Raw genomic sequence first — 15139 nt, forward strand, 5'->3', positions numbered from 1 at the left:
TTATCCAGCGTCCATTTTACTGAAATATCGCCCACTCACGCGCATATTTAGGCAGTGAATTACAACTCAATGTTGAGGAGGATTTCGTGAAGATGTGTCAGATAAGCGCCAGTCGTCGCTATCAGACAAATGAAACATTATTATTTATTTTCATTTAAATGTAAAAATATATCCTTTCAAGGAGATTCCATGTATACCGAAGGTCATGAGCGTAACTATAAACTCATATGTAGGCTATTCTGAAACATATAATAAAATACGTTCTTTATATATACAAGTTTTAATGAAAATGAAAAAAAATAAAACAACTTAATCCTTTCTCAAAAGTTTTATTTCTTCTTAATTCTACTTATAGATCACTTTGAAAGAATTTCATATGATGAAATCCGGGTGGATAACGTTACCCTCAAAAAATAAAAGTTTTGAAATTATTGTTTTGCTTTACTTTTATGGTAAAATCGTTATGAGCAAGTTTCTGATTACCTCAAATCTTTATAATGTCGAGATGTATTCAATATAGGTTCCTTATATTCGATAACGGACAGTAAAATGACGTGAATTAATTCGAATCGTTGACAAGACTCTAAATCTGTTTATTGTTACATCAGAACATAAGAAGGATTATTGATATAAAAGAGATGCATGAAATGTATTGCTAAAGGATAAATGTGCATTTAGCACAAATATGCTTTAAAATATTAACATGTATTTAATTAGCATAAATGAAAGTTTAACTAATTTTTTTTTTGGAGTCGTAATTTTTCTCTGGTTGATGTCAGAAGTCTAATAATTAAATTATAATCAACAAGATGTGAGAATGCATTTTTAATTACTAAGGTTATGATTTCTCAATTAATTTAGCAGCAAATGAGACGTTGAAGCAACTATTGAAATAACTGCTTAAAATAAAATAAACTTGCTGTTTACATCTCACGAATCATCATTTTTCAATTTAAGATTATTATCATTAACCACGAACAAATGACTCTTGTTACGCATGCGTGTCAATGAGTGAGTTAATTGATAATCTAGGTTTAACGTCTAACTAAATTAGGTGGGCAATAAAAATGTTTTAAGCAATACCAACACCTGCATAATTTTTTTATCATGCAATTGTATATCTATGCTTTAAAACAGAAATTAAAATAATTACATTTTTGTTACTAGCCGTATTTAGTTGCGTACGGGCAAAAATGTTCTAAAGAAAAATTTCTGTACATAGAACTTACTTATTTAATATCACAGTTGATTTGTTTGTTTGTTTGTTTTTAATTATGCACAAAGCTACACAAGGGCTATCTGTGCTCTGCCCACCACGGGTATCGAAACCCGGTTTCTAGAATTGTAAGTCCGCAGACATACCGCTGTGCCACTGGGGGCGTCACAGTTGATAGGATATGTTTCAAAATCAAATGAATGCATATAATGGTGAATGACACCTTTATCTTACGTGAACATAGTAAAGTTATATATGCAGAAGCTTGTATGTTACATTAAAACTATTTCAGAGTCTCATCACGTAATTGCAGTCGATGTCATCACGTCCAGTCATGGTCTATTTGACAGTCGTGTAAGCCTTGCTGAGTAGTTTTCATTACAAAAGGATCGGTGGTAAGGTCGTCATGCCTAAATTACACCACTTCACTCTGCAGGCTTTCCATAATCCACCTAGTGTACGAGAACGACGATTTCCGAGTGCCCGTTTCAACAATCTGATTGGACAAAAATTCATCAGGCGACTTTACGATTACGTCTTCGTATGTGCATGAATGACTTTTCATTTTACAGCTTCTTGAGATATGTGATGGTCGAATGGATATGTCGCGGAAGTAATTTATGTACACGTGACCAGTGCTGCTTTTCGAGATGGAGATATTTTTGATCATGTTGCGTACTGTTGCCTGGTGCACGTGTAAAGCTTTTGACACTGACATTTCTATTCGTAGGCCCGGCATGGCCAGGTGGTTAGGGCGCTCGACTTGTAATCCGAGGGTCGCGGGTTCGAATCCCCGTCACACCAAACATGCTCGCCCTTTCAGCCTTGAGGCGTTATAATGTGCCGGTCAATCCCACTATTCGTTGATAAAAGAGTAGCCCACGAGTTGGCGGTGGGTGGTGATGACTAGCCGCCTTCCCTCTAGTCTTACACTGCTGAATTAGGAACGGCTAGCGCAGATAGCCCTCGTGTAGCTTTGCGCGAAATTCAAAACAGACAAACAAAATTTCTATTCGTAGATTTTCACCTATTATAGGACGTCACCCTTAGTATACTACGCCAGAGATATGACTTGTTGCAGGAGTTCTTTCTGGATGGTTCTGGTATTCCAAGTTGATCCATATTCCTTTGTTTTCTAATCCATCAAGTACAAGGAAATTAAATATTTCCGATTTGAACACAACTTTGTGATCTGAATATACGAATATTCAACTTTGGAAAGGGGTGTTACGTACCCTTCCCAAAAGCGATCAAAAAATCTTATAGTGGAGTTCTGATACATAGTGTTCTACTGCAGTTCTATATCGGCTGTGATTGTCACGTGATTTGGTGGTTTGCGTATTCAAAATCGTCTAAATATAAAGTACTCAACCCTTTAACTGCTATTATAACTGACACACGTACACACACACACATAATAATTGCATAAAAATAACTATAAATAAAATAAAATAAATAAACTATGAATAAAAATCACATAAAAATGCATAGACATTTTGTTTTTTTGTCTAGATAAACACTTTAAAATAATATATAGGAAATATTGTGTCATAGTTTTGTAGAAAAACAAAACATTTCTTTCAAGAGGTACAAATGTTTGTCATTTGGTAAGAGTCTAGGTTTATCTCAATTTTATTCTTTGTATTTGTGCAGCTAGCGATCCGTTAGGACGCTTTTTTATGACAGAAAGATTATTTCCTCCGTGAAAGAACCACAAAGGAAACTATATTTTAGGTCAACAGGTTAAATACGAATGAAACAAGTAAGGAGAATGAAATATGACGAAATAAATCATTTAATTTTTTTTTCACTTCAACCGGAAAGTTGAGTATACGACGTCCTCTTGTGGAAAAGAAAAGAAACCGAGATTTATGAGGTAGAAGCAAAGACCACCAAGTGAGTGTGGCCTTTTCGAAAATCTCGTTCAAAGCTAGTGAACATCTCATTGCCTTTGTCGTTGATGTCAATAGTTGAAGATGAAAGGAAACTGAAATAAAAAAATAAGTTTTTTTTTATTTATCCAGAAAGGAATTTTGTTATTGATTTGTCTGGAACCATAATATCTCTGCTATCTACGTTGAGGAATAGTTTTGCCGGTAAGACTACACGCACCTCTAGTGCTATTAATCTCACATTTTCTCAGACATTTCTGCTTTCCCCTTAGAAAGTTATCGCAATCGTTTGACTGCCATTTCGACTATTTTCAGATGTAACAGCAGAAACACACTAGAGATTAATTTAGCGTTTGATCCAAGCTTATTTGATTTGCACACGACAAGCCGTACAAAAAATGAAATGGAGATATTGTTACCTGAGCATGACATAATCTTGTCGAAACGTCGTACATTTATAATAAAAAGTTTTTACCATTACTAAGTCAAGCCGTCTTCAAACTTTTCTTGTTTACGACGCAAGGCAAACAGCGTGTATTTCACAAACATGCCAAAGACTGGTAGATCACTTTAAGTGCTTTTGTTTGCCTTCCATAAATAGAGAGATTATGTAACAATGTTTTCGATTTTTTTTTGGGTGTATATTTTCGCGAAATGTTACATTGTAACTTATTATATCTTATTAATATAAATAGGGTTCATATTTGTCACACGCCAATTCTATTAGCATTAGAAGCGCCTAAATGTTACCTACTTAAAAAAATCTATAACTTGAGAGATTTGAGGTAATAGGTAAACAATTGATTTGACGTAGACACTAGATGTACTCCCGCAGGGTTCCCGAAAGTGTTATGTTTCAAAAGTAAATAAAACCAAAATTAAGAGTAACACATTTTCTATTTCTTCCCTTTCAAATTCATGTGTCATGCTGTATTACAGCCTACAGAGGGCATAATTCTTTTGGTGATTCATGGCATGCGCACGTTTTACTGTGACGTCCTTTTAGTGTCTATTGACTGACTGACAGACAACACACTACTGTTTAGCGGTGTGACTTTTTAAAGTAGGTGACCCCTTCAGGCGGTCTTCATTCCCATTTCGGGGAGATTAAGTTGAAAACTTATTAACAAGTTTGTTTGTTTATTTCAGTAATAAGATACAAAGGAATATCTGCTCATAGTCGTCCCCAATTTTGAAATGATAAACTGGAGGGAAGGCTAACTGGTCAACAACGCACACCGCCTACTCTTGGGCTACTCTTGTCTGATCGAACAGTAGGATTTGGCCCTCATATTTACAGCGTACCTACGGCCACAAAGTGCTGAAGGAGTTTACACGGCAGCGGGTGAATCCTCGAATTTGCATTCCGGGCAAGCTAACGACACGGTCACGCCTGCCCGACTAAACTATTTATGACTACAAACTCCTTACTTTTCCATTATTATTTAAGTGATGACAGTATCATTGACTGCGCTGAAAGTTTGCGGTAAAAGTTAGATTACTCGCGCTAAGAAATTGCAATAATCGCTAAATGTGCATGTGTTGAAATGTCTTAATATTAGCTATATATAGCTTTAGGTTTGTAGCTGAAACCTTCCAATGAAAAGAAGTGTTTCGTATGCAAGAAATGTCCAATCAAAACTAATATTATGAATGAGAAAATAAGGGATAAAACTTGTTTATATGTGTTAGTTTTACGAACACTAAACGCTTTAAATAAAAACTAGCCTTATATATGTTTAAAGTTTTGGAATGAAACTGTTTATATGTGATAGCTTTACGGATACTAAAAGCTCTAAATAAAAGCTAGCCTTAAGTGAGTTTGAAGTTTTGGAATGAAGCCGTTTATATGTGCTAAATTTACGCATACTAAAACCTCTAAATAAAAGCTAGCCTTAAGTAAGTTTGAAGTTTTGCAATGAGGCTGTTTATATATATATATATGTGCTAAATTTACGCTCCCTAAATACAAGTAAAAGCTAGTCTTATATGTGTTTGACGTTTTGCAATGAAAACTAGTTTTTGGGCGCTGAGAGTTTGTAATTTCTGTAATTTTGCGTGTATTTAAAGCTACCAATAAAAATCGGCTTAGTTTTGCTGACGACGTACACAAAAACAGTGGTTGAAATCGATCGGTCATATAGTTTGTATAAATTAGTTTCTATAATAGATATAGCAGCAACCAAGACATAACTGAAATTATAACCGTTAGATCTTGTACAAGATCCTCGAATTATTGCACCCAATCAAAAGCAAATCATCATAAAAAAGAAAAAAAAGATTTAGATTGTTTAATTACCTTATGGGTTTAAAACTTCTAAGTAAATGCATCAGGTCAAATCCAGAGTTTTATGTATAGTTTTTAAAAAAAGGTAGTTTCGTGGCTTCTTAAGATATGAGTTATGGAATGGTATTTTCAGCAGTATGTGATATACCACGTGGTGTGTGAAAACTGCTGGTAAAGGATGTAATATTATGGTGTAGTAAAAAACGTTAAACTGATAGTGGGTTGTAATGTTTAACTACATACAGAAGTTAACAAGAGAAAATAATGCATTTTCAGTTGTAAATAATGGGTAATATTAGACCTTCGAGAAATGACGTTACAGAGAAAGGAACAAGTTACTGCTACGAAGATAGTACATGGTTTTTATAACATCACAGTTACCGAGGAATAAGAATTGCAGAACACGAAAATCTGAAATCAAAAAGTGAAAGGAAAGTTATGTTTTAAAGAAAGATAAACAAGTAAGGATGAATTACAAAATCCTTCTTAATGGTCGTAGCACATAGCACCGATCAAGAAATCACACTAATATTTATTTATTTATTAGTTTGCACCAGTTTGTGACAAAGAAGGTAATTTGTTTTCATTTTCGCTTTTTAAGCTTAACTTATATTATAGCCCCCCAGTGGCACAGCGGTATGTCTGTGGACTTACAACGCTAGAATCCGGGTTTCGATACCCGTGGTGGGCAGAGCACAGATAGCCCATTGTGTAGCTTTGTGCCTAATTACAAACAAACAAAACTTCTATTGTAAAGTTTCTCATGTAAACTAAATACTAAATATGTAAACCGTAGTTTTTAAACATGATCGCAGTGTATTACAGTAAAAATGTAAGGTTCTGTAAGAGTCAATACTACTTTGAGTTTATTAAACTTATAAAATTCCAAAAAAAAAAATACACTCAAAGCAACAATAATACATAAATAAAAAGTGTTAATATTGATTCACAGAATTCTCCAGTACAACTGACACTTTATGCGGGATTTAAAAAAAAATCTGACTTGAATAACGATATTGGATTTTTTTCATCTGCCAAGATAACATTTCTGTTCTCTGAATTGTTTAGTTTTAAGTGAAGAGGGAATATAAGAATGAAACGTCAAAGTTTTAGAATTAGTGCATGATACGCCTCCATAATTCAGCATTTTTATGGCATCGTAAGCCTGAACCAAACCTTCTATTCCAATTATCTAGATGTCTGCTTTCTTGAGAGACTGTCAAGCGTTAGCAACCCTTATTTTGTATCTTATGAGTCTGAGAGACATGTCAAAATAATAAAATAAAATTACGATGCCGGTGCTTTAATCTTTAAATTGAATGCAATGTTAAATTTTATATTTTTGTCTTAGTTAAAGATGCTTAGTATCTGGGGAGTACCAAGCTCCATTTCTATGATTTAGGTTGAGATGAATCTCATTAACTGAATTTAGTACTAAGCCTTTTAGTTACTTTTATTTTTGCGAGAAAGAAAAAAAAAGCGTTGTTATTGTTCTTAATAAATACTTATCAAAATTGATTAATAAGTTAAGTTCTAAACCAAAAATAAAATGCTGTCGATCTAATATAAAGACAAAAAATCTACACTATGATAATAATTTCTTTAACTGAATTACATACAGTATTTTTGGAAAACTTTGGTTAAGACAATTCGTAAGTTTAGTTTTAAAATCAGAACATTTTGGTATTATTGATATTCCAGTTCCTAAATTGAAAATGTTAGTCATCTTCTAAATTTATTTACTTTCGATAATTTGCAATATCTGGGTTTAATACATTACATATGTATAGATCAGAAATGAACATAAAGTTATGATATTTAAAACACACCATGTTATACCCTAAATCAATTTAGGTATTTAAATAATAGCTGTCGTTTCGTCAAATTCTATTGTTCAGTATTATACAGTAAACAAACCGTTTAATAATGATATCACAGATTTATTTCATTTTCAACGCAAAGAAATTGAATATATAATATGAGGCTTAATACAGTCTTTGATTCGCAGCACTCTCGACCGTAGACTACAATTTCGCCTATTCAAGGCTCATCAGCAAAGTTTGGGTCAGCAAACCAAAAAAAAATATAGTAAATCTCTTAGATGGAATTTGGCGGAATGCCAGATATTTCAAACACCTAAGTTGATTTAGAATATAAAAGCTCTATAAATATTACATACATACCGCCATTTTAAAAGGACTCACTAGATTTTTATGCTGACCCAAGCTATGCCTTGAATATGTTAAGCCTCTGCGTGACGGATTATGTTTTAATGATCATCACCTTGGTGAAAATAAAATAAATCTATGATACAATTACTAAACATATGGTGTAAGTTCTGTAGAATTAAAATATTTGAAATTAATTTTTCTAATGCTTTTACTGCTATATTAGAAATTGTACAACAGGTTGCTAATTCACTTGTTTGAGGGAAAGATCACACTTTAAAGCTAACGTATTTATTTAAGTATGGTCAGAATAAACAATTCAGAATACAACTGGTATATTTCTTTAAGTAACAATGTTTGTATTTTAAGTTTTTTATTATTGGTGTTGTTTCTAATAAAGCTTTGGTATTCTCAAACTAAGTTACACCTTATACGCACATGGACTAAACTTTTAGGTCAAAGATAGTTACGGTCTGGTATGGTCCTAATTTTGAATTAGTGAACTGCCATTCTTATAACGCACCTTAAAGCTGAAAGAACAAAATGTGTTCATAGGTGTCGCGGTGCAAACCTTAGACCTTCCAATGCGTGGCTCGAACGCTGTGTATTGATGTTATAATGACGAGTTAAAAGATGAAAGGTAATTAAGGCTTAAAGAATGTCTTGTAAAATGGTAATCTGAAGTCACCTAAATCACTTCAGCTCATAAAATCTTCTTTTTTTTTATTGAAATTGTAAGCACGTTGAGTTTTACATCTTGCTATGATTTACTTCTTAGTCATTACTTCCCACTTTTTTCCAAGCTAATATTTTCAGCGAATTATTATAACTAAATCGATGCTTTGAATTTATGACGTGGACAAAATATTTCCTCTTTGAAAAAGTGGGCATTTTCAACCCGAAGTACAAACATCTGACCAGATGGTTCAGTATTCTGTTATTGAAAAGCATCATAATTAGTAAATCGACGCTTCTTTTACTTGATAACAGCATCACAATGTGTCTTGACCAACGGATATCTACATTTATCTAATATATATATATATATCGGACAGACAAGAATAAAACGTGGTTGGGATATACGTTGGTTAGAACAGCAGAGAATAGTAGACGTTATCGTTTACTGATAACAAAGCCAGACTTGAGCTACAGGGAAATAAACCAAACGGAAATAAACGTAAGACATTCTGTAGCAAAAGGAGGAAAAAAAACACGAAACGTCTGAAAGGAAAACCAGTACTTTTGAAAAGAAAACGCTTAAAGATAAAATTACTGTGGAGAAGATAAGAAGAAATCGAAAGAGGAACCAGTGCACAAAGAAATATAACTTTAATTATAAAAAATAATAAAATAAAGCCAATATGAAATAATTTAGGATATAGTACAGATTATCGAAAACACACATACACATATATATGTGTGTATAGGGCCCGGCATGGCCAGGAGGTTAGGGCGCTCGACTCGCAATCTGCGGGTCGCTGATTCGAATCCGCGTCACATCAAACATGCTCGCCCTATCAGCCGTGGGGGCGTTATAATGTGACGGTCAATCCCACTATTCGTTGGTAAAAGAGTAGCCCAAGAGTTGGCGGTGGGTGGTGATGACTAGCTGCCTTCCCTGTAGTCTTACACTGCTAAATTAGGGACGGCTAGCGCAGATAGCCCTCGTGTAGTTTTGCGCGAAATTCATAATAAACAAACAATAAATATATGTATAACACTTTTAATATTTAACACACGTAAGAAATAATTTATTCGCCAACAGAGGTTATCATCGATTACCGTTTCTTAGCTATGTCGTTGTAACGTCAGTAGCCTTGGCCACTGATCCAACAGTATTTCTTTTCTCGAAGAAGTGACGGCAACCCACAACCAAACTGAAAATTAGTCGGCAAAGAACAGTGACAGAGTGACAATTAACGTCTTACTGTCAACCAAAGTACTATCGATACTTCATCCTTCAGAGAAACCTTCCTATCAATACTTAAATGTCCCGTATGTTTTTTTAACCTTGTGAAATCAAAAATGAAAACACACGGAATTTAATATACCTCCGTATATATATAAATTAGTTCTTTGTTATACGTTTTCTATCTATTTTAGTCGTTTCGATTACATTTTTTTTAGGTTTTTATATCCTACACCTGTGTTAATTAAGTGGTTATATTGTATTTTAGTTATAGTGTTAAAATAATATTTTGTCTCTTTACATTGCTTCACAACACGTTTCCCAATCAACAGTCTTGTAGAATACTATATTTTGAATATTTTCACGTAATAGCTGGTTGAAGATTTTAAGAATTAGATTAATTCTTCCAAAGCACACTTCAGTGCTATGACGACCCTATGAAAACAACGGTTTTATGTATAAGTGGGGCTGCTTGGAGCTACTAAAAGAACTCAATTATGAGCACTCAGTATTTGTTGCTATAACCGTATTAAACTATACTCTGGTAGCATGTTTTACTTACGTCGTTTTAAAACAAACTCATGAAACTCTTTATACATCAAAGAGTCTTAAACTTTAATGAAACGAATAATATTTTTAATTACGAAAGTATGTTTACGAAAATGGGGAAAAAAATTGAGCATGTTAATGACACGAAGAATTCGGAACTACTTTCAATCATGAAACTACAAACAACTAAACGAAAGAATTAAAAACAATGATGACACGAAGAATTCGGAAACTACTTTCAATCATGAAACTACAAACAACCAAGTTAAAGAATACAACACGTTACTGACATGGAGATTTCGGAAATTAATTTTAATAATGAAAGTATATACAAAAAAAATGAAGGAACCAAACGCCTTAATGACACAAATAATTCGGGGAGACTACTTTCACGTGTGAAACTACATACAATAAAATGCAAGAATCAAACGTGTTAATGATACGAAGATTACGGAATCTGAGTTTAATCATGAAACTACATACAACCAAATTAAAGAATGGGAAATTTTTTTAATCGTGCAACTATATACACTAAAATGAAAGAATCAAACAGATTTATTACTACACGGAGAATTCGGAGACTACTTTCACTCATGGAACTATATACACTAAAATGAAAGAATCAAACAGATTTATTACTACACGGAGAATTCGGAGACTACTTTCACTCATGGAACTATATAAAACCAAATGAAAGTATCGAATACGCTAATGACACGAAGAATTCGAAGATGACAATTAATCATGAAACTACATACAACCAAAGTTAAATGAATGCTTGATATAAGATATTACAACATTTGCTTAGTCTGTTTCTGTGTTAATAAAATACTTGATTATTATCCTCAAGTATACCAGTTGTGACGGATTTATTATTATATATTTATTTGAATATCGATGTTTGTTTAAATTATATTTATATTTAGAAATGTGCATAACCTATACTGTTAAATATGTATTGCGAAACTCCCGCCTATTTTCTAAAGTTGTAGAAGATTCTCGAGTGTAAGAATCAACAATATTTATGTGTGTACGTAAACACTAGTGTAGCGTGTTAGTATTGTTACGTAAGCCGAAGGTTCGAGAAACTCTTCACACGCCCATAAGTATCAACGCGACACTCCTAAAGACAGTATCTATTATTAGTTTGCTATAGTTGCTGTGCTATAAACTTCGGAAGCTATAACTTTGATTGTTATAACGCTGATTAATCGGGACACTTCAGATATTTGACCAGAGATATTACAAACTATTTAACTTCAGTGGATTCACATCGGACATCAGTACTTTTACGAAAACATTACCTAACGTCACCGGTAGGAAAAAAAATCGGCGTGTGATCACTCAAGATCACAGAGCTAGCGAGCTACCAATTAAGTGAATTGTACCTACGTAAACTCGAAATTAACTCCCTCATCGTGAACCCTCGATAAGTTCCAGTCTAGAAAAAAGATTTTATAATGCTTGTTTGTAAAACTTCTGTATATAAATCATTGTTCGTAATAACTATTTCTAGTAACCGTTATTGTAAATTGTATTATCGGTTGTACATTAAAATATATTTGTATTAAAAACGAAAACTGTGTGTATCAGTCTTGTTGGCAAATATCATAAATTGGATACATATCGACATTTATTTAACTACTAAATTTAAATTATCATTTAGCTCGCTTCTAGGCTATTTGAAATTGTAATACGTAACATGGTTAAATCACGAGAATGATGATGGAACCAGGGCTTTGTGTTATGTTGACGACAGGGAATGAATATTTGTTATTAGTGCAGGCTGTTTGAGAGTGAATACGGTAAAACATCTAGTATAATACGCTATCTCTTGAATGTTTATTGTTGTCATTACACCGTGCATTTTCTCAGGGCCTTTATCTTTGCGACGGTGAAATATACAACTAAAGCACTGGCAAGGTTTAAATGAACAACAGAGTATGCACAGCTTGAAATAAAGAAAAAAGACCCATGGTAAAATTTGTTTGAGCATCTTGCCTTACTGCTTCATCAGAAATTCGATACACATCGTTATGTTTGCTAATGATGAGAAACGAGCTTTCGAAGTTTGCAAAGCATGGACCTTAATGGATGTGTCGGAGGATTATAGAAGATCAGATGAATTTTTTTACTTCGATACCTTAAGAACTAGAAAAAAGAATGCAAGTGTTTGACTTATAACTAATAAATATCTTATTAAATTATTTATTATTACAATTATTTACTCCCTATTTCATAGTCACGTGGAAACAAAATTATAAATGTTCTTCGTATTTCGTGACTTTTAGAATGACTGCTTTGCTTTGATAGAAGTAATAACAACTTAGTAGAATTAATTACTACATTTACGACAGTTAATTTAACTCTTTTTTTTTATAGCTGTAATTTTCTCATCAGACATACGTAAACTGTACGTAGTGATTATGAAAGGGCATTTTTTTTTACGTGGTACCAAAAGATGACATTTTATGAAGTATAGATATAATATGGGAGAATTTTGTATTTATTAGTTCCTTCTATTCTATGTATTATTGGCATCGGAATTGCTACGTTATTAAAAAACTGATGATACAAAATACAAACTCACTTGAAAGATAGTTCTTCACTAAAAATTATTGTTGCTGCTGGAGGCTTTGTGTCTGTTTCAGCGCAAAGCCACTAGGACTATTTGCTATGTCCACCATGAGAAACTGAACGTCAGATTTTTAAGTTGTAAGCCCGTACACGTATCGCTTACCCAACGGGGATCCGCCAGTCAAGGGATTAAATTAAACCAGAACCGTTCTTACCTATAAATGTACGAATGACCCATAGTTCGCTATGTAATACACATCTTTAACCAGTACATAGTGCTGATAAAGTTTAAACAAAACTGAAAGAGTGACACAAGTTGGGACTCAAACTGATGTACAACCCAGTATAAGATATAGCTGTATTTACCGCTTTAAAAACAAGCCTATCATAAACTGAAACTCGAGGATAGTTATACATTTGCAATAAAAGACAAATGTATGTGGAAGACAAACAATCAAGGACATAAATAGATAAATAATGAATGAGTCCTATATGACGCACGTGTTTTACGAATCTTTATGTTTGTCACATTTGAACTTCTTCTAGCCTTATGAAAATGTTGTTTTAAGTAATTGAATGCTTTTCTATTTATGTGATTTGTTAAATCGTGTATTTAGCTGCCCTGCAAATATTACACCATGTGGCTTAAAAAAATTAATATGTTTCATGTCATTACGAACAATAAAATAACTCACAACTGATGGTTATGCTTATAGATATTTAGCAGGAATTGGTAAAGATTCTATACGGTTAACTGAATTTATTTATTCTTTAACTTTTGTCTTTCCTATTTGCCATCTTTATATGTATGTTCATGTTACTGTTTACGAATAAAAATTACTTAATCATTGTAAAGTTAGTGGGTTTAGATCATGTGCAAATAGACTAAACCTTAAACAAGCTTTAATGTGAACTATATCGTAATATCAAGTATATTATTTTGTTGTATAGAATGTGATATTTCTCAAGCTATCCTGGTTTAACTTGCTAGTAAGCTGAAATAGAAGGAACACGAACAATAGATAATTTCTGTAAAAGTAAGATAAATACAAACATGAAGTAAAAACTATCTTTAACCGTTTTCCGAATTAATCAGGAACAGTCATTTTAACCACAAAGCTGTACCCTTTTAGACGATCAAAGCTATTACAATGTGCAATGACTTTTATTTCATTTTTTTATCACATTGCAAATAAACAGTCGTGCCTGTAAAAATGCTTTCTCATCAAAACATCCTTGTACATATTTTTAAAAAAGGCTCAATTTCACAGCAATATCTTGTATTCGAATATGAACTGGTATAGTTTGAATACTTTAAAACTATAGTTAAAAAAATGCAGATCTGCAAGTCAGCCATATTCTGAAAAAGACCAGGTGCTTTTGTATCATTACCTTAAAATTATTTAGTATTCTTTGTAGTTGGCATTTTGTACTTTTCCTGCCAAAAAAATGCAAGCAATTTGGTTCAATATTTACTAAAGTGTCACGAATACGTGGAAATACCACTTGAGTCATTCAATAACTCACTTATTGTGTCTCTTCTTTACAAATAGAATTTTAGTTAATATCGAGTAGAGTTCAATATCGAGTGAAAACTTATTTTTACTTTCTATACATACCGTATTTGATACGACGTGGTATTGACATATTGACAGTGTAAAGGTATGGAATAGGAAGACAAATGGAAATAAACAAAATAGTGCATATACGCATAGAAAAATATATCACATAAACACAAGGAATAACAAAAAAAGGAATGAAAGAGTGCTCTTTGTTCATAAGTGAATATTTTATAGTGTTGATAAATATAAAGCAGAAGCTAAAACAATTAACAAACTAAATGCTGCTAAAAAAATAACACTTCGATTTCAAACCATCAACTTGTATGTGAATAACAAGTAATCAAACTTCAATATTTAAGCTATAATTCAAAAATTCAAATCTACATTTCAACCAACTTCTTTAAAAAGATATTTCAACATCTATATGTACAATAATAGTAGTTGCGCTCTAACTCAATCTGCAGCTTGTTATCAAACGAACCAAACACAACACGCATAGTTCAATTAACAAGATTTATTTGGTTGGGGTGTTTATGTTTCAGAACAATTTTTTTTTAGTTGCATGCTCAGTGAAGATTGTTTTCATAATCGTTTTAACATTAAAGATTGTGTTCAAATTAGCGGGAAACGTAGTTATATATCGCATTTATACAAAACTCTTGCTCTGTTCCAATAATTTAAATATTTGTCCTTTTTCTGTAAGTCTTTATACCATTCGTTTTAATGCAAATAATGTAAATCAGTTTGAGGAAAATTAAATTATTTTATCACAACATTTGTTACGAATTCAGTATGTGTATATTTAGCGAGAATTTTGTTGAATATCATAACACGAATGAGTAGAAATAGTTTATTAAAGTATAAGCTTGTAAGACATCTAGAGAAGTGCTTATATTTCCAGGTATCTTATTTTATGGATGCATTAACAATTTCGAGTTGTGGCTTAGACTGAGAATGACAAAGAACAGTATTACAAATG

Source organism: Limulus polyphemus, unplaced genomic scaffold (genome assembly GCF_000517525.1).
Source record: "Limulus polyphemus unplaced genomic scaffold, Limulus_polyphemus-2.1.2 Scaffold291, whole genome shotgun sequence".
Lineage (NCBI taxonomy): Eukaryota > Metazoa > Arthropoda > Merostomata > Xiphosura > Limulidae > Limulus > Limulus polyphemus.